Here is a 20,248-nt window from a genome sequence, read left to right as displayed (position 1 = left end):
AAAGGTTCCCCAGGAAGATGTGGCACAGAAAGTCAGTAACCTACCTATTTCTGGGCAGCAGGGAGATGTTTTACCACAATGTGGATGCTTTTCCTGTTCTTTTTTCCCCAAGATTCTTGATAGATGATGTACATGGGGGCTGCTGGTGCGACCTTGTGGGGATGTATCTGTGCTGAGGCACCTGAGGGTGGCCTGGGCTCTCTTAGGTTGGTGTTGCATCTTTGGGTTGATCATGCAATACTTACCTGACAATATTTCTATGTCAGAAGAGCCAAAAAGATCTGAATTTTCTGGGTTCTATCCATATGTGCATGTAGAGATATTCCAGACTGATGGTGTCTGTATATAATGGGCGATCTCACTCGGAAATGCTTCCAGCCTCCCAATCATTCTGCAGGGAGCAGTTTGTAATTTAATAAAGGCACTGCTGTCAATCCTCCTCCCTCCCCAAACAGGCTTTTTGTAATGCTTAAATATAATACCAAGATAATTGCTTTGCCTGGCATCTCTAACACAAGATGCATTTCAGGCTTTTAAAGTCAGGGGGAAAACAAAAGTGTAAATCAAAATAAATATTTAAGGAAATATGAATGCACTGGAAAAGGGGAGGAAAAAAGTAAGGAAAATAAATTAATTTTAAAAGCCTGCACTGTCTTCATTCATTGGCTTAGAAATCAGCCCAGTGCTGAATCTTCAGTGGGTGCAATTTCACCACAAAATTATTTGATGCTGTTTCTTTTATTGATTGAGTACACAGCCTGTTGTCTGCGAGCTCTAATTCTGCTTCAGGCCTCAGCCAATGTATAGGCCTGGCCTTTCCCAGGTTCTTTATATTTGTGCCATGTGAAAGCTGACGATAAATAAAACAATTTTTTGGTTATTTGGGGAAAAAGAAAAGAAATTACATGTGATTGAAAAGAGCATTTTAAACACCCAAAAATTCATTTAAATGCTTCCATTGTGTTCACTGGTGGTTGGCACTTGTGGAATTAATTGGATTTAGATAGCCTTGTTACGTGGAAATTCAGCCTCTTTTCAGATCCCTGTATTACTCACTGGCCATAAAGAATAGCTTGGCCTCCTTTTCTCCATTTAATTACGACATTGCACATTGCAAGGTAAACTTTAAGGACTGATGCCAACATTTTATTCAGTCCAGCAATGTTGGCTTCATGTTCCTGTTTATTCCCTCATAATTTGTCTTTATGAAGCAATAGAAATCCCCTCTCTTGCCAAATGCCTCGTTTATATGAACAATTAAATTGACAGTAAAGCACTCAACCCACCTCTTCATTATTCAAGTCTTACCAAGTTGCAGTATTATTGATTCCAGTAGAATAAGGCTGCAATGGCCCAGGAATATGTGGTAAATCAGGCCATGGGTACCCAGGATTTGTTAAACACTTTTATAATATACTGCTGGTTCACCCCTGCCCTTGGAAACCCCAGTCATGATCCACGGTCCTGTTGTGCCACAAATTGTCTTGGAAGACTGAGTCACATCTCACTGGCAGTGTTTTATTCCTTATTTCCTTCCTTGCCTTCGTAAAAGTTTCTATTTTTCTTTTTCTAGTCTGATGAAAGCTGAAAGGGGCCACTTCTGAATTACCAAGGAAGCAAATGAATCATTTGGGGCATTTCTTTGCTGTGTAAATGTAAAATAATGTTCATGACACGTAACACACCCATTTCTGTGTCTTTTCACTCCTCTCCATGCACAAACACTGAACCTGAACCAACTTTGCTGAAGTTTCCTGAAGTTTTCTGTGCTCTTTTCCTCTGGGCATTTATGAAGAAAATTATGCCTGTTAATGAACAGTAGCTGAGGAAAGGAATCTCAAATGGATAATCATTCCTACATGGACCCCAATGAATTTTGCATAAGGGATGAATCACTTAGGTTTAAAAGGGTTTGAAGAATTAAAATGTTGTGTGGCATGGGCAGAGGGAAAGCTGAGTGCCATGGCTTGGGGCTGGGTGCCGTTTCCTCTCCACACAGTGAGAGATGGAGCAGGAGGAAATGCCCAGGTGCTGTGGGAGTCAGGGTTTCGAGGGAGGCAGGCTCAGGTCTGTCATGACTGGAGAACAAACCTCTCCTGATTTCAACTCCTGTGATCATCTCACCCTGAGCACCACACACAAGCTGGGTGTTTGAGGAAGGTTTTCTGCCACCTCTGAGCATCAGGCGGTCTAAAGCAAAGGGTACATCTGTCTAAGCACGTGCATGTCAGGAAACAAATTTGGTCAGCATTTTGGCCTCACTGAGAGCATAGCAACGGAGGGGTTTGCAAGAGTGGCCTGGTGATAATCAGCAGGAGGCTGTTGCTGATAAATGAAGTTTCCTTCCAGAGTACAAACTTCCATGTTCTCTCTGACTCTGCAGGCACATTTGGACTCTGCATTTTGATGTTTCTGTCAGAGCTGAAAACATCTTGATGATGTAAACACTTTGGTGAGATAAAAATTGGGAATTATATAAATGCTTTTCTTACCAAGTGCTTTTTATTTCAGTTCCAGAGCATTTCTGAATCACACCATTTTCATGACTGATATTAAGGAAGCCATTCCCTTAAATGGTGCACCTCAGGATCATTGAAATACCACAAATATCCAGTATACAGTACAGGATACAGCCACAGAGATAATAACTTCTCTTTCTGGTGACCCTTTAAAGCCTGGTACTTGACTGCTTTGAACGCCAAGATTGGGCATTTTAACCATTTTCATGCATTTCTGCAGCCAGGAACAGCAGACATGATTAAGATAGAGAAAGGTTTGGTTCGAAGAGAAGCTGTCTGAAGGATGTCTGCACAGGGGCCAGGTGAGAGAGAGGTTGTCTCTGTGCTGCCACAAGTCAGAGAAAATTACACCCATTTCAGAATTTGAAGAGGGAAATGGACAGAAGAAGGTGTTAATTTTCTGGGAAGAAAATCTGAAGAAGCTTTTAACGAGATGCTTCAAGTACTGTGTTACAGATATGTCTGGCTACAAGTACTGTTGTTTTTTGAGCTCTCCCTGTACACACAGGCACACACCTGACTTACAGCACACACTGAAATATCTGCCACTGGCTGGTGCAGGGTTAAAAGGGAAAAGATTGTGGTCACAATCCAGTTACCATTGCAAAATTCTCTCTTTGTCATCCCAGCAATATCACTTCATATCTCTGTGCCTCGCTCTCCCAGTCATAAATCAAATAAATATAATTACTGTGGTCTTGTAAGAACTGTGTTTGCAATACTGAAATATGACAACAAGCTCCCACTCGGGGAGAAGGACAGGAGGTATTAAAAAGTTGATCTTCAACTAACTCTGCTGGAGAAGACAGCTTTTTAACAGGTGGGTAAGTTACTAGAAAGACTGATTATTTAAAGTTGTGTAGCTCAAGAATAAAACACAGAAGTGCTTTCAGTTTTCAAACAGAAAGAGAAATAGTGTTAAAATTCCATTAGCTGCTGTGAAAAACTGCCAGATTAAAACATGAATTGCTAAGCAGGTGAGGTGGATTTGAATACTGAATGCTGATGATTTTTTTCCCCTCTCCTGTTTTAATTTATTTTTCAAATCATTTAAAACTAGTGAAGTAAGGTCTGAGAATTTATTATCTTTAGTTTTTACTGGTAAGATTGATTTCTGCCTCTTGTTTTTCTTAATACTGTACTGCTCAAATTACCATACAAATCCAGTTCTCCATTTATGATGCATTAAATGTAAAAAAAAAAAAATATATAAAAAATCATTCCAATTATGTTTCTTCCCAAGCCTTGAGACCTTGTGTTAGAAGCAATATGCATAAAACTCATTGCTGTGTATTTAGTACCACACAGTTGTTAAAAAGTACCCTTGAGCTCTTCTTAATAACTTGGCTGGTTCCTCCTTGAGATCTGTATCTGTTTTAATCTATGAAATGTTAGCCTCGTTGAGGCTAAAATATAAAGATATTATTTGATCATGTCAGTGGGGAACTATTAGAAGGAGACCCCGTGCCTGCACTGCAGTCCCTGCAAAGCTGTGAGAGGTCCCCATCCACTGCCCTCTGAGGGGTGTTGCACTTTTCCCTTGGACAGGGAAGGAGAGAGCTTTTCCTCCTTGTGTGAGTCCCTGCATCTGCTTTGGGGATGAATTTCTTAGGCTGACACTGAACATCTTTTAAAATCCCATCACCAGGAGAGAAAGCAGGCCTTTCCCTCATCCCCCTGGTCTGAGCTTCAGCCCATCTGACAACCCTGGTGCTTTGCAGCTTCATGTTTCAAAGATGAATTCAGAGCCCTTGGTTTGCTCTTTCCTCCCTACAAACTCTTTCCCTGCTTGTTTGGAAGTTCCCATTCCCCAGCCTGGGACAGACCCCTCCCAGCACAAAGGGCTGCCAGGCTTCAGCAGCAAAAAGCCTCAGTACTGCAAACCCCAAAGGGTGCTTCAAGTTCCTGTCCTGCTGTCAATAATTCCACTTTTCCTGATCTCTGGCTGCTTCATCACCCCTTCACGTAGAGGAGCTTTTGGACTGATTGAAGGCACAAGGATTAGGAAGTTTAGGAAGGTCTAAGTGCTCCTTGTGAGCTTCCCTGCCCAAAGCTGCCATTCCCTCCTGTAAAGTGATCACTCTGCTCTCTCCATCTGTATTCCCTACCTCCTCTTATCCTACCAAGTCATGAGGGCTTATCAGCTTCAACTGCTAAAAGGCCAGGGAGGGAAATAATCAACAAATGTTTCATTCACAATAGTCTAAAAATTGTGATCGTATTGAGTCAGCAAAGGTGGGACTCAGAGTGGCTGGGCAAGGAACCGAGTCTGTGAGTCATGTTTATAACCCAGCTTTTGTTGTAAACACTACAAAGATGCATTAATTAACGATAAAATCAAGGGAAATGTCTGGCAGGATAGCTAGAGAGACAGAGCTGGAGAGATTAGAGAAAATGGAAGGCACTTGTAAACTCAGGCTGAACCTGAGGAAATTACTGTGTGTCCACTATGGGTGATTAATCTAAAGCAAACCAGGCACAAAGTAGGAAGAGGGATGAATGCAATGAAAAGCAAGAGTCTGGAAAGCAGAAGTGCTGGCTGGTTTTATAACATGATGGGGCAGCGTACAGCAAAACATAAAATGACTCCATTTGTTCAGTCTCTCCACCAAACCTATCGAAAGGTACTTGCAGAGATTTTTAAAAAGAAGATGCTGTGGATCATGGATTAAATGGGAGTTCTGCTAAATTCTCACCTCCTGTGCCTTTGGATTTCATTGTTTGAAAGAGATTTGCACCATTTGAAGCCAGTGGGGTTGACAAAGTCATTTGAAGACATGAAAGTTTTGTCTTATGAAGAAAAGGCAAAAGAACTTAGAAGATTATCAGTGACATGAGCACCATCCATCCACAGCTGCTGAGCAGCTGCCAGCATGAAGAGAAAGGAAATTCTTCTTTGGATGATTCAGGGAAGACCCAAAATTTCAGGCTGAATGCCTAGACCAGACAACAGAAAATGTCTTAAATAAAATGCCACGTAGGCTCCTGAAGGAAAAGGATTTTTTCCAGTGGAGTTACTCTTCTCCCTGAAAGTTTTGCCCTCATCCAGTGCTGGTCTGGATGAGTGCAAGCAGGAGAGGATGGGGTTTGAGAGGATGGTTTTTACCCTTGGCTCGAGCGAGGACAAGTTTGTGCTGCAAACTGTAAAAGCAACACCCCCTACTCTCTATTAAGCAGCACAAACAGCACTCAGAGCATTTTCACATTCACTTCTCTCATTTGGGCTTTAAAACCTCTTACCTGGAGCTTAAATGACAGCTCCTCCTGTTTCTGCAGCGCTTTCTTCCTACTCCCTTTCAATAATTCATATTCATCTACAACTCATTCCCCAGCTCCCTTTCATTGCTCCTTTGATAAACAACAAGACATGAAAGGTACAGGAGATGCTGAGATATGACCGTGGCTCCAAACGCTCTTGACGGTGGAGGGAAATAACTTCATTACCACTTGGTCTCTTATTGTTTGTCTGGGAAATATCCAGGCAGTGCCTTACACACAAATGTGTGGCAGCAAGCAAGGGAGAAAAGGGCTCGTTGTGTCTGCAATATTCCATCATTCATTCAAGTCAGAATTTTCACAGCTCATTTTAACCATTTCACATGGAAAAACACAATAAACATGTCCAAGAAGCCCTTTTCTTGAAGCAAGTGGAAATGATCATGCTATTTGTTTTTACCCTTGGTAATGTTTAGACACGGGCTGCAGAAACTCCAGGTCCCTGGGAATTTTACATTAGTGCATACATTTTGTTCACAGTCTGTGCCCAGAACAAATTCTGTCTCCAAGATGTCAGTGTTTAGATGCCACTTTCCTTTTTAGCAGTGATGTAGAAGGACTTCAGTAAATGGCAGCACTTGGCACAGCTCCATCTCACTGAACGGAGACTAATTTGAATTTTATTCATTCCGGACTATTTATTTCAATAGCAGAGAACAAGAAGCTGCTTAGAGGGTGATAGAGATCTCTCCCATTGCTTGTCCTTCCCTTCTGGGTATTTAGCTGGCCAAAAGGGCCTGTCTTTCAACCCTAGTGACTTCCAATCAATAACTGCACTCAGTGGCCCAGCCCAGGCTTTGTGTGTGGGTGTCAATTTTCCTTCTAGTAATATTTAATCTGCTGAAGGGATTAGAAATAGGAAAAGATTTTGATTAGAATGAAATCACCCAAATTGCCCAAAGCTCCTAAAGTAATACAGGCAGCAGAAGTACCAGTGAGCTTTCCCTGATACCATTCTTGGTGGAGTCCTTCAAGACAACCCTAGTTTCTAATCATGTCCTGAATGAGTCTCCACAACCCTCCACACTCTGATTGCTGCTGGGGTTTGTTGGAATAGTTTTGCACTATTTCTGCAGCAATTGCCCTTTCCAGAGGAACTTTCCCCAGCCTGTTTCCCTCCCAGGAGCCATCTCGGTGTACGAGGCCATGGTGATGGAACCAAGCAATAAAGTGCATCTCTTTATTCATTAGGTGCCAGTGCACGGTGCTATTGCTTGGACTCTCCTCTTTTACTGCAGGACTTTGTAAAATCAATGCAGATGCTTTCTCCTCTCATCTGTAAATGCCTCAGCAGCTAAAAACAGGGAGAGTGCTTGAGCTGATGTAATTTACACACAAGAATAGCAGGGGTCATCACCTGGAGCCACACAGCCCACTCTGAACAATGAATTGGGAAAATGCACTTTGCTGCTTCACTCAGCACCTCCAGCTCCCCGCTTGGACTCAGAGGCAGAACTGCTGCTGGTCCTGAGGCTGCTGCTCTCCTCCACCTTTGGGGAAGCAGAAAAAGCAGCTAAATCATCTTCCTGTTTCTGCCTTGTCAACAGAATTGATCACAAAGTTCAGGCAGAGTTCAGTGACGAGCAAGAGCTGAGGGACCCAAGGGCAAGCAGGGCATAGCTTGGACTGTAAGTTCTTCATTACTGATGATATAAGAAGGAAAGAACTAAAGCTGATTAGAAAATAAAGAAGTGCTATAATGTTTTCCTGAGTTTAGGATGAGATCTTAATTTTAAGAAAAGGTTTTATGAAGCTTTGTATCCCAACATATTTTTGCTGGCTGCAGGGCTTTGGAAGGACGGGTACCTTCCAGATTCACATGCTGGTGGTGCTCCTAATTACTATCCTGTTACAGAAGTGTTATTGTTTTCATGTGAGGTGATATTAGCTCATAACTTATATTACAGCTCAGAGGAAGAAGTGTTTCAGGGTGTTGGGATGCAACCTCTGTAGCACATCTACTGTGCTGTGGACGTTCTGAGATGTTTCTTGCTATGATTTCTAGCAAAACCCAACATTTTCTTACTTTAATATTTCCCAAAAATCAGTGCTGGCTCTCTGGTGTCTGAGACAAGGTTGTTTTCCCTATTACTTAGTCATCAGTGGTGTTGCAGCAGAGCTTAAGAATCCAAGGAATAGACTGGAACACCCTCTTGTTTGGTACACACACAGGACAAACAGATGGTTGTTGTCTTGGGAAGTTCACCCTGGAAGTAGGTGCAGCAGACTAAGTCAGGCTCTGTGGGTTTGTGTCATACGAAAATATTTCCCATTTTCAAGGCACAGCTTGGTCTCTGGCTTCACTGAGAGGCTCTGGAGTGCATTCCCGTAATTGTCATTATTTGGCCAATTACCTGATACATCAAATGGAAGGGACAAACCCTGTTTTTCTCCATCCCAGGGTTATTCAGTTCATTTTTTTTCCCTGGATGGTGTCCTGTAAGCGTGAGCAGAACACGTTGACATGAACGAGGCAAGCAGACTGTCAGCTCTGGCTGGAGGAAAGGAAGGCCCCTGTGTTTCCAGGGCAAGGCCAAGGAGGGATGTTCCAGGCTCCAGGGAAGCAACGCTGAGCTGCAGCTCACCTGCTGAAAAGTCCGAAAGAAGTGTCAGTATCAGTCACATCTTCAGCTCTGAATTCACTGCAGGCACTAAAAGTCTTTGGCTGATATTAACACATCTTAAGCTAATGAGTCCTTCGAATTGTAATTCCTTCCAGGAGCTGTTTGCAATGGACTTAGCTGGCTAATGGTTCTATGTTTGAACTTCATCCCTTCGTAATAAATTCCACTGCTAATTCTCTGCCTTCCTGAAGCTTTGTTCTGCCAGATTCACACCATGTATCTCTCCTGGGATGCCTTTAGAGCAAGAGCAGGCTGCTGATTTGTAGTCAGAAGCCACACACCTCTATAAAAGATTCAAACTACCTTGTTTTAAAAAGATTTTCATTTCATTACATTTACAGCTCTAATAAAAAGCTGGGTGCAACACTTATTCTTTCTTCCATAAGTGTTCTGATTTTCTGTGCCAGTTGATAGAACCTGGAGTGAATTTGTTATGAGGGGCAAGCTCTTCTGGTTGGAGACGCAATCTAGAGACACAAGCACTCCCATATCCCTTTATTTCCATTAACTCCAAGTTTTTTTAATATCAATTTGTAATGGCTGATGCCAGGCAGGCAGAACGCTGATTTCCTACTGGCCCTTTTGTGGTGTTGGCACAGCAAAGCGTTTGTGACCACCTCAGCCAGCCCCACCCACGTTCCTGAACTTGAGTCTGTCTTTTATCACTCCAGCGTTAGGATGAGGGGGATGTGTCACAATTTCAGCAAAGTTTTCCTTCTTTTCTCCAGATATGTTTGGCCATTGTTTAGTTTGTTTACGCTGACTTGAAGACAAAAATACATCCTATGCATCCTTTTGATTTTACTAAGGGTTATCTTTTAGTATGAGTGTGGACTCTTCAAAAACACATTCTCATGACAGGCTCACTAAAAATGCTGTAATGATAAGAAAACCCTAAAAAAATCCAGTTGGTTTATTATTAGCATTTTTTAATTATTGTTTGATCATTTCTGTGCAGAAGCCCTAACCACCTTGGTTATCTGCCTCACAGTTCAATGCATAATTGACAGCAAAGTGATTTTATCAGCATTCCTCGTAACATCTCTTTCAGATAAAGACAAGAGAAAAAAAATCCAAATTAATTTGTGGATAGATTCTCTTTGAAAATACATGAGACTATTCCCATAGAGCCATTTTCTTAAAGCAGTTCCATGCTGTGCTGTTTATTTTTCCTGTGTTTCTGATATCCTGGCATTTAGAGTTTAGTTTTTTAAGGGACATCCATGCTTAAGTTCCTGTACCAGTAAGGAAAAGACCCAGCTGAGTGTTTGAAGCTGCAGAGTTTGGAATGTCTGGCCCATGCTGGAGGTAAAATGAAGACACATATTAAAGGACACTCAGCCTTCTATGAAGGTTTGTTTTGGTATTTCTTGTTTTTAGATGTTAATTTCTTGGTCATAACTATCTGGGAGTATTTCAGATGGTGCTGTTTAATGCTCATTAACAACTGACCTTTAATTTTTGTCTATTCATTTGTCTTTTCACCTAGACAAAAATATGATTTCTGGTGGTTTCTGACTTTGACATGCTGCACAATAGAGTAAGTTGTGACTTTTTGGAGTAATTTCCATTTGTAACTTCATTTCTGCATCTGATTTTATCCCCTGAAGAACACAGCAATTATATTCCATGGGATTACACCAGCAAAAAGAGATTTCAGTGAGTAGAAAATCAGGCCAGGGATTTGAAAATGTTTTTATTGCATTGACACGTTTTGATGTAATGTCCTTTTTTTAAACTGTTCACTTGTGCAAAATATCATTATTGCTAAACAAATGGAATCATCACATTTATGAATGGAAGAGGACCCTGCTGTCAATCTTAGTATTTGTCATTGCTTCATCCTTTTTCAGTCTTGTCCACTGTTGCTGATCTTCCAACCTTGTTATTTTTACTGAAAAGTTATTTCTAATTTATCTGTTATTAAAGTTGATTCTGGGCAATTTTGTCCCATGATGGATACCCCACTCTTTCAGAGGAGGAAAGTTGGTTTCCTAAAATGACCTGATCCTGTGAGTTTTCCTGCAGGAACCAAGTGGGAATGTTCCCAAGAGGATAGGGAAGCAATCAGCACTGAGGCACAGCAGTTCTCCCTGCTTAGGTTACCCACGGCTGCATCCTCGTCTGGCAGGAGAGGCCCCTCCTCTCTTTGGAAAACCACAGAAAAAGGGCTCAGAAATGTGAAGTCACCTCAACCCCCTGCTAAAACCTCCTATTTCACATATTTCCCGTTTTTCTTCGGAATCAGCAGAATTATCATGACAAGAATAGTTTTATTCATTGGCAAGTCTTGGTTTTGCTCAATTTTTTGGAACTTCTCTCCTCTGACACTTAATGAAGGAAAACACCTCTCATCCCAAAGACGGTTTAGCCTCCCTCTAATATCCAGTCCTGCTGCTGTAAAAATATACCATTAATGCTTTAATCAAGCAGCAGTGCTTTGATTAATGTCTTCTCCTGGGTCACAAGCAGCAAGAGAGCATCGTTAAAACCAGAGGCTGAGTCATGGAAAGAGGCATCGCAGGAGAGGAGCTTCAGGCTCTGTCATCAAGGGGCTCATGTCCTCGGTGGTGTCGAGTTTGGAGTCACCTGGCTGGTGTTGTTTGCCTCCAGATGATCCCTCCCTGCCTCCCCCTCTCTTTGTGCCCCCCGACAAAGCAGAAACCCGAGCCTGGGGCTCCCTTCCCTCAGGTGTCGGATCACAGCCCCTGGAACTGCAGGAGAGCAGCACTGGGGCTTGAGAGCCAAAAAATACACCGCAAGGAAGCACTCAAATAAGCATCTTGTTAGGAATTAAAGAGTTTTTCCTGCACTGGCAAAGATCATTTTTTTTACTGAGTGAGGAATTTGACAAATGCTCGTATTTATGACATTTCAAAAGCTTTTTATTTTCATGCAGTGTGTATGCAGAGGATGATATATAAAGAACATTTCCTCGCTGCCATTTATGTATGGATCACTTTCATGCATGTTTGAGAAGTTTTCTTTGCGTCTTCTATTTAACACTGCATAACTTTGTTTTCTTAATTCTTATTAGTTGTGTTGGACATCTCTGTGTGTGTAAATAAATATACTCGTGCATACCTACTGTAGGATATAGATGTGTCACAAATGGTGAACGAGGAATGATTTTGAGAAATATGAGGGGGGAAAATCACTGTTCTGGTTCCTTCAAGGAATTCTTGGTCTCTCCCTAGGCAGGAATGAGGAGTTTTCTCTTTAACACTGATTTGCAAACTGCAGAAATCATTTTCAGCATCACATTTTAGAGTTAGAATTTCCTTTAAAGGGATGCCACATGCTGCACATTACTTTCTGTTTCAATACAATTATTTTGAGAGAATTCACGCCCTTTTATTAACTAGAGAAATCAGGGGGCAGCTATTTCACTGGCTGATGGATTATTCACAGCTTGTCTGGTGCAGAGAACCCAAAGGGTGTTCTGGATGTGGGCTCAGACCTCACAAACAGCAAATTTCAGGCTCAGTCCTAATTTTTGTCCTTTCTTCAATGCAAGAGTTCAAAGTTTCGTGCAAACTGATGCGTGAACGTTACTGGTTTAGAGGTGTTAACGAAAGCCCAGTGATTATGGGCAATATTAGTGTCTCCTTCAGTAATTATCTTATGAAACAGGCAGATTAAGCACTCATATGGGCAGGCAGATGCAGAGCTCTGTCATGTGGGTGACACCAGCAGATTGGGCTCATATGAAGCATTTTCCCCAAGGAAATGTGAGGAAGGAGAGCTGTGTAGCACAGCTTCTCACCCCTTTTGCTTTCCATAGATCACGTTCGTATCAAATCCTAAAAAGGAAATTATTTCAGGAATTTCAGAACTTGGGGCAGATTTCTCCCAGTGAGTTTGGATTCCAAGAGCTGTATTTTTAAGCTATTCTGGAAAAAAGAATTTACTCTGGATTCCTCCCTCTGAGCTCTGAATTCTTGTTGCTGGTCACAGCACAATGAATAACCACACAAATTTTTGGTACTGCAGTAAAGTGACCTGGTGCCATGGTTGCAGCTGTACCAAGGGGAATAAACTCTTGAAAAGCTAAAGGGTTAAAGTCCCTCATATACCCAGAATTATAGAAAAGAGAATGGGAGAGAGAAATAAGGAACAAAGCCTTGTCTTTAAAGGCCTAATACTGGAGCAAAGTCCCTCAGATGTGACCCATAGATTAATTCAGTATCACTCATGTGGCTGGAAATGAAAGAAATGCTCCATTTGTTCTGAATGCTTTGAGTTTGTATTTAAAAGTAAAATTGCCAAGGCTCTACAGGCGTGTTATTTGTTGGGTTTTTTCCTGCCTTTATGTTTGCAGAGTTGGATAAACTTTATCACTTTAGCTTAATAGCGTATCTGGAAGATGTTTGCTCATGTGTTTTCTATATCCAGTATACCAACATCAACACTTTTTCATGGATTTGTGGATCATTCTGGCTCACATGTGTCTGGAAAACATAAATGCCAAGTAGTAAAGCCCAAGTGTGAGAGGAGATCTGGATGTCTCAGTAAATAAATATCTAAGGAGAAGAGGTGATTTTGGACTCAGTCTACTGGTTCTTAAAATACATTTCCCAAAGCATTTCCCATTAAAAGGTCAGCCCAGAAAGATTTGAGAACAAGTTGGGGTTTTTTTGGGAGAGGGGCAGTTCCCTTCTTAAGCAAGTGCTCCCTCACCTGAGACCCTGTGAGTTACTGGTGATTCCTTATTGTCATTCCTTTGCAATAAATTCATCTGTTTCATTGGTAAAGCTTTGGCTGAAGCTGTAATTTCCCAAACACTCACCTGTGTTTGCTGAACACGCATTCTTTTCTGTTTCCCTGGGTTTCTGTTTTCTGTTTGTTAGAACTCTCTTTTCTATCTTCCTTTTTATTTTTGGTGAATGTAGAAGTATCCAGGCCAGCAGGGTGAAAGAATTTAAATATTTAGTATCATGAATATTTTAATATCTTCAGGATTATATTTGTGCCTGAAAAGAGAGAAAAGGAACATGTACTTCTGCCCATCTCTCAGACTGCCCCCAGCCTGGGCTCAGCAGCCACAGACTTGCTTAGGGAAATGTCACATTTTTGAGATTATACTGTTGGGTGTTGTTTGCTTAAGTGGGAAGAGTTTTTGTCATGCAAGCCTCAGTGTCTAAGATAACATGACTGAGTTTGTGTCACATTTGTGAAGGTGCATTTATATTTTTTAAAGTTTACACCCAGCAAAATCAATGGGAAACATTTATTGACTTCAGGCCCACTGAGAAATTGGAGGTGACTTTGTGGTGCTCCTTGGGTGGATTTTCTTGGCCAGGGCACAGCCTCACTCTGTGCTTGTGTTTTTGCTCAAAATGTTTGGAAAACCATCCACTCCCAGCACAGCTGGCAGTGGCCACTTCACCAGGTTGAAGAAAGGTTTTTGGTGAGATCCTCCTGCTCCATCCTTGTCAGGGACCTCCTGGAGAACTCTGAGCACGTTGTGGTCACCAGAGGTGTGAGGCAGCACCCCCAGGACCCTGCATGATCCAGCACTGAATGAAACAAGACTTTTTTTTGTGGAGTTTTAGAACATTCTCAGTGCTTTTTTTATTATGTAGCTTTTGTAGCTGTCTCATTTTAAGACTCAGGACAAATTGTTCACAGGTTTTAAATTTATAACAAATCCAGCCACTTCTTTATTTAATAATAACTTTTTTAAAAGGTCACCTGTATATTATCATTTAAAAGCAAGAATAAAGTTAATTGCCGTGTAGTCCACTAAAAAACCTCTGCTCATCTAAAGGTTCTGCCCAACCCAAGCAGGACTGCAATAAATGAGACACTTCAGGGACAGGTTGTTATTCTAAACATGGATATTAGTCAAGCTGCCACCCTCTAAAGTGGGGTTTCCCAAGTGTCCAGAGAAGAAAACTTTCCTGGTGCACTTATTCTGATTTGTATAATAAATCCTTATAGAAATCAGAGATTTCTAATGCTGCTGGCAGTCCCAGAAGCAGCAGAATTGTAGAATCATGGGATTGGTGAGGTTGGGAAAGACGTCCAAGCTCATCAAGTCCAGCTGTCAACCCAGCACCAGCATCAGCACCATGTTCACCATTGTGGCACTGTCCTCAGGTGCCACATCCACGCAGTTTTTGAACACCTCCAGAAACAGTGACTCCACCACTGCCCTGGGCAGCCTGTTCCAGTGCTTGATAACCCTTTCTATGAGGAACTTTTTTCAAATATTTCAAATATTTTCAAATCTAAAACTCCTCTGGCTCAACCTCCTTCAGCACTGTCAGTTGTTCCTTGGGAGAACAGTGAGCAAGGCTGAAGTAAATTAATCAAAATAATCTCTTTGACAAGTTCAGCAAGCTGATACCACTGTCATCTCCCTTTCACAAAAAGTGCCATAATGAAACCCAGTTTCTGGTCTGAATTGAGAGCTCTGAGCAGCAAATACTTTTATATGGTAGCTGTTATACCCAGCCTGTGCAATACCTTTAAAACATGTTTTATTTCTTAGTGCTGGCTTTTGTTTGAAATCAGAGGAAGGGCTTCTATTTGGAACCGTTATTGTGCACTTACAAAACATCTGTAAAGGGAAAGGGAAAAGCAGATTTACAAGCAAACTTGAGCAATGTAAGCAGGGAACAAGAAATGCTCTGTTGAGGACTAACCCTGCCCAGTTGCAGGCAGTTTGCAGGGCAGGGAGGTGTCTCAGGTTACTGCCGGCTTCTGCTGCCCCGAATTGTGCGTGGGGCTGATCTCCAGACCGGCTTCCAGCACACCTGAGGCTGCCAACAGAGTGCTCATTAAGCAAAAGGAAACTGATCCTTGCCTTTCCCTTGTCTGACACGTCCACCTGGCAGTTCCCTGCCATAATTAAATGGCAGAGCTTTTGTTCCTGTGACAGGGGATAATGAAGGTGCCTGGGCACTCCTTTGCAGTTCAGTTTATCCCCAGGCAATGCTTGCTGCGGGTTTTGAAAGGAGTTGTGTGACTCCAGCTACTCCAAGAAGTATAATTGCCTCTGATACCTGGTGATGCCACTTTCTTACCTCTCAACAGGCTTCTCAGAGAGGATTGAGCAACAATTTCCTCTCAAACACATGGTGTTCCCTCAGCGAGCTGGAGTTTAGGCACTTACAGTACAGGCTATAGGGGTGTCTCCGAGCTTTAAGGCTATTTTATGCACCCATTCTGCTCTGTCCTTCATAACTCTCATTTCTGAAACACCAGCTGAGAAACTTCAGCTTGTTCTATCACCAGAACCACGAAACACCTCCTCTAGTCCTCGGTGTGTATATAAATATATATAAATACCAGAATGTTTTATAACCCAAGGGACCTGCAGCACCTCTTCTGATCTGTGTGACACGGTCACAAACCTGATTCCACCAATTTTGTGGCTTGTGGCCACCCAAAGCATTCACACCTCTCGCTGTGACTTTGCTCAGTGATGAGTTTTCTCACTGTTCGAAATCTCCCAGTGGATTTTGTTGTGTCTATTCAAATATTGTATCAATATTAAGCAATGAAATTGTAAAATAGGAAAAAAAAGGGCAGGTAGATCAGGTCAGGAGTACATTGCTCCTGTGATGTGCTCCACATTAAAAAAACAATAGTTTCTTTGTTCCCCCTCCTTCTTTAGACGTCCTTGTAAAGTAAATGACAAATGGAGCAAAATGAAAATATCTAGATGTAGTGGTTTGGTCTGCTAACCTATGACACTAGATTTTAATTTCAGCCTAACATGAGCACCTCAGATGGACAGAATGAGGAGAATGGGATGAATTTTGAAATGCCAGCAGCCTGGAAAGTAGCCACATCATAAGCTACACACTGGCATGTGCTGGGAAACGTGCATGTATTGTGGTTGTTTTCATGAGGATGGAGAGCAGTGTGACTGTGAGGGTTTATCAACAGCAGTGGGACTGAAAATTATTTGTGGGTTGGAGTAAGCAGGAGCAAAGTCTAATTGTAAAGCATTTTGGTTTTAGACTGCCCCACAGACCTCTGAGCACCTGACAGTTCATCACCAATATTTTTGTTATGAAACTGAGGGAGGAGGTACTTAAAGCTTGACTTTTCATTAATTACTTGCTTAAGGAACATGGGAATAGTTGACACAACCCATTTATTCCCTGTGGCTGGGAGAGACTCTCCTTGGGAGAAACTCTGCTACCTTTGAGCAGTCACAGAACCTCTGTGCCTGGAGGGGCTGCAGAAATCTTCCAGCTGCACTCAACACAGAGCATTAAAAAATAGAGATGGGAATAATTTCCAGAGGCCACACATACCTGCTCCTAAAGCAGGATTAAAACACTTTTGTTTCATTCCTAACAGGTACTTGTCTAAGTTACTCCCTTTGCTGGCCATTCCCTCTCCTTTGCCACAATGGATAACTGAGAGCATCCCATGTCCACAAAAGGATCCGTTCCTGTGCTGCCAGTGCTGAACTCTCTTTAGCAAGAGAGGAACAAGAAGTTGTTGGGGTTTTTTTGAGTTTTCTGACTCCTTTCTGCCATTTTCTTACCCTGGTCCAGTGGCTATGGATAACTGCCAGGAGCAGAGCAGTCAGGAAAAGCACCCCCTGTAGTTACAGCTTAATAAATTTTAGTGTCTAGAATGCCTTATAAGTGATGTTTTCCAGCTCTCCCACCACATTTATTGCTCTCTGCTTGTTTCAAGAGACTCTCTGTAACATTCTTTACACCCTTGGGCTAAAGGTGGCCAAAATAATTCAGATGGCAAAGATGAGAACCCGTGCGGTTGTGCAGCCCCTCGCAGATTGGGGCCAAAAACCAGAGCCTTGTCCTGCTCTGTCAGGGCTAATGGAAATTTTGATGTCAGCTGAGGGAAGGATCAGACCCTAAAGGAATTTGCAACAGTTGAGGCACCCCAGAATTATGCTGAGCCTGTAGAGCAGGGGCTGCCTGGCACAATGTGCTCCTGTGGTTGGCAGTAGAGGTAAATTACTCCCGAACACAGAATCGCTGGCAGGAACACGCCTGGATTGGAAATGATCTTTATCAAATTAACTGACCCCAGGCCTATTGAGAATGTGCATTGTGGCTGGATCTGGAAGCACTCTCAGGGCTGCTCTTACCTCTCACTCCCCCAGCCTCAAAGACACAGCCCTGCATATTCCTGCCGAGTGTTGTGTGTGGGAGAAAACATCAAGCAACATTCACTCCTTCACATGTCAACATCACCTTAATGTGAGCCCTGGGGCAAGATTTAGGGTCCTCCTTACTGGAATTTCAGCAGAGGAACTTAACTGCTGAAGCTTTCCATTAAAGTGCCCAATTTTTAGAGTGAATGAGTTAAAAACAGCAGAAGGCTTCAGAAATCAAGAACCAGAGTTTGTGCGAATAACTCGTGTAGACATCACTCAGCACCAAGGTGAATTAGCACACGTTTTAGTCCTGATAGATTATTAAAGGAAATTAGGCTAACATGCCAGGTAGGAATGTTTAGGATATGTAAATTATCCAAATGTGTGTGCTTTGAGTAATATATCAGAGAATGGAGAACTCTGCTACAAATGGAGATATTTTTACTTAATCACGGAATAAACCAATGCAGCCATGATTTCAGGTTTTCTTTCTGCAGACATGTTGAAAGGTTTTAGAAAAAGCCTGTCATGGGTCAAAGGTGCTAAACCCCAAAGGTAATGCAGGGCACAATTTATTTTCCTGTTGTTTTTATTTCAATGAAATAACAAATAATTTCAATATGAAAGTTGGGAGGCTTGTATTTAATGAGAGGAACCAAGGCACTAAAACCTTGACAGCTGATTGCCTGTCTAGATATTATTTCTTTATATGGTTATCTATCTACACATTTAGATGCAAGAAGTCCATAATATCTCTTTATATATTTATTATCATTTGTTTCTACTCGTATAATCTCACTTCTTTGTAGAGAATTGCTGTAATAATTGGTTATTATGTCACAGAGCAGAATGTGTCCACTGATTGCAGGTGCTGATAGAAATGTCCTTCGATACTAAATTAAAAATATGTGATTCTATCATGATCTGTCTCATCTGTCTGGACCAGGGACTTTCATCCTGCTGTTGTCTGCGGCATCATGACAGTTTCCACATCTTTCCACAACTTCACCTCCAATTTAGGTATAAGCAGCAGCACACATGGCAACTAGAAATAGCCTGGCTTCCAGCAAAATGTCAGTCACCCCATAAAATTAATAGAAAAGTCCAATACCTTGTTTTTCCTGCCCTGCAGTTTCCATCTCACATGTCAGGAGAATGTACATCCAAGGCTGTGGGAATGGCCATCTGTTCTGCCTGCACAGTGCTGATACTTGGGAGAACTGAATTACTCACATGCTCAAATTTTTAGAGACATCTGGAACTGGTGGCCATCTATTAAAAAAAAAAAATCAAATGCAGCAGCACAGGAAAAATTAAATTGGGCTGAGTGCCTTCCCCATGGGATCATGAGAAATTGCAGGACCAGCATTCACAGAATCATGGAATGGTTTGGGTTGGAAAGGACCTTAAGCCCATCCCATTCCACCCCCTGCCATGGGCAGGGACACCTTCCACTATCCCAGGGTGCTCCAAGCCCCATCCAGCCTGGCCTTGGACACTTCCAGGGATCCAGGGGCAGCCACAGATTCTCTGGGCACCCTGTGCCAGGGCCTGCCCACCCTCCCAGGGAGGATTGTTTTCCTAATATCTCATCTAAATCTACTCAGGAAAATGTAATAAAGCCAGAGAGGATGACATCAGTTAGGAGCTCTTACTAGTTTGTTTTCTTAATGACACCACAAAGCATGTGGGGAAGGAGCAGAAGACAGACAAGAGTGCAGAAAATTAGGAAATTCAAACTGGATGAACTCAGTTATGCACAGACAAACGGGGCACATTGTCTAAGCCTTTAGAATGACAGTACTGTAATTATATCTTAGCACTAGAGTGTTAATTGGTACAGGGGGATCCCAAAGATATTCCCATGCATAAGACAGCCCTGCAATCTGTGTGGGTTTATTGGTGAGCACTTTGGCCCAGGCCAGGAATCAAAGGAACATTTCATGGTTTCTGTGATGTGCAAATTCAGCTGCTAGCCCTGGGATCAGCTGTCCCTTGGCTGGAACAGACATGGACGTTGGAAGACATGGAAATGCCTGCTCAGAGTGAAGAGGAGAAGTTGTTCCCTGGTGAGGAGAGCGGGAGAAGGCAGCTGCTGAGAACTCCCCGTGAAGCACCTCAAGAGCCATCGAGCTGAGGCTTCACCTGGAGGCCCAGCAGGGAGACGGCTCTTGGACAAGGTGCTCTTAATGCAGGTGCAGAGTCAGAAGGCAGGAGTGGTGAGAGCAGGGCATGATTAATAACCCTGCGTTAATTGCAGCCTCAATAAACACAGCGTGGGGCAACACAGGCAGTGAGGAATCAGCTCAGTCCCCGTCCCATCGCGGCTTCCCAGGGATTGCAGCATCTGCAGGGCTGTGCAGCCTCATATTTGTGCTCTCCCAAGGGATCTTCCCTAAAAACACCTTTGTTTTAAAAGTAGAAGGAACTCTCTAACAATACAAAGAACATTTTTTTCAGTATTGAAACTATCGGAAGATTTTTGCAATTTCGAAACAACCAAAATCTCCTACAATTGCTTTTCTTTCGGATACAGAATTTGTGTCAGTATCTTTCTGACACGGTGTTTGTGTCAGAGCAGGGAATTTTGATGGAGAAGTTTGGAGACCAATTAATTTAAAATTCAGCCTTGCTGTGAAGTCTCCTTCCAGCAGCTCTTGTTTAGGAACATGGTTTTTCATGTACTAAAATTTAAGTCAAACAAGCCAACAGGATTTCACAGGGATGGAACAGGTGCT

This window comes from Corvus moneduloides, chromosome 12, assembly GCF_009650955.1.
Source record: "Corvus moneduloides isolate bCorMon1 chromosome 12, bCorMon1.pri, whole genome shotgun sequence".
Taxonomy (NCBI): domain Eukaryota; kingdom Metazoa; phylum Chordata; class Aves; order Passeriformes; family Corvidae; genus Corvus; species Corvus moneduloides.
The sequence above is the reverse complement of the archived record's forward strand: the minus strand, read 5'-3'. Positions refer to the sequence as shown.